Source organism: Petaurus breviceps, unplaced genomic scaffold, assembly GCF_028583685.1.
Source record: "Petaurus breviceps papuanus isolate PSGF00001 unplaced genomic scaffold, PetGlider_PUasm1.0 90654, whole genome shotgun sequence".
NCBI classification, from domain to species: domain Eukaryota; kingdom Metazoa; phylum Chordata; class Mammalia; order Diprotodontia; family Petauridae; genus Petaurus; species Petaurus breviceps.
The window spans coordinates 2,848,855-2,849,999 of NW_027187301.1; the positions used below are offsets into that span (position 1 = coordinate 2,848,855).

At 35.5% G+C, this 1,145-nt stretch overlaps 1 protein-coding gene across 4 annotated transcripts in view; it reads right to left on the reverse strand.

The window, feature by feature from the left end:
* The window catches only part of CCDC14 (coiled-coil domain containing 14), a 47,359-nt gene that overhangs the window by 1,782 nt on the left and 44,432 nt on the right, over positions 1-1,145 (reverse strand). The gene's annotated exons all lie outside the window — the stretch shown is intronic.

Sequence of the window (1,145 nt, forward strand, 5' to 3'; positions counted from 1 at the left end):
ACACACACACACACACACACACACACACACACACACACACACACACAGAAAGAGCTAGCTGGTAGGACCCCTAGAGGTCATCTAGTTCAACCCTCTCCTTTTACATATGAGGAAATGAGCCCAGAGAAGTGAATTGATTTGCCTGAGGTCACAAAGGTGCTAAATGGTAGAAGTGGGATTTGAACTCAGGTCCTGTACCTGCAGTTCAGTGGCTTGTAATTACATACTTGGTTAAAATACTGGAAGTGGGAGGCTAGATGACAACTTGTCAGATATGAGACAGAATTCACAATTCAGCTAGGGGTTGGGTTAAAAGGCACTCCAATGTAGCTTTCAGTTCTAAGAACTATTTTATTTGATTTTTTCATGGTATTTCAAACAAAAAGCAAGTTATTTCCTTCCACTAGAAGCATACATACAAAATACATTACCCTCTAGTGGTTACTATAAGAACAACACGGCTAAGGCTTATGTGCAGGTGAATCTGGTTTTAAGAAACAGATTCCTATAAAAGTTTTCTGTAAATCAACTTTATGTAAATTGAAACATTTTCCATTTGGTCTAATAATTTCAAAAATGCTTTTTAAAAATTTGTGATTACTTTTTAGATAAGCAGAAGTAATGATTCTTTTGCTCCTCTAAACCAGTATTTAAAAAATTATTAAAATGTAAACAAATTAGAGGAGTATATCTTTAAAGAACCTTCTACTTAACAAAGCTGGCAGTTCTATACTGCCATGTTGGATTCTCCCCCGCCCCCCAATTTTATTTTAGATGCGAATGCCAGAACACAAATAGAGAAAAGAAGCAAAAAGTTATAAATGAAATACAAAGTTAGAAAGGAAAAAAAGCATGTTGTGTGCATAGCAGAACATAAGGATTAAAAATAAGTAACAACAAGTTTTCATTTTAAGAAAGTCTGTATGATAAACAGTACTTGTGTTGAGAGCTGTCTATCTTTTCTTTGCTTCCTTGAGTTTTCTTTTGCTCCCTGCTGTGTACTTTTTTATTTTGTTCTTTTTTTCCCTGCCCTCCAACGCCCCCTCGCCCCAAGGTCAGAATAAAGTTTAGATATGTTTCTTCATAGCTATAGATTATACATATACATACACATATACAGATACATTCCCAACCCTATTCTACTC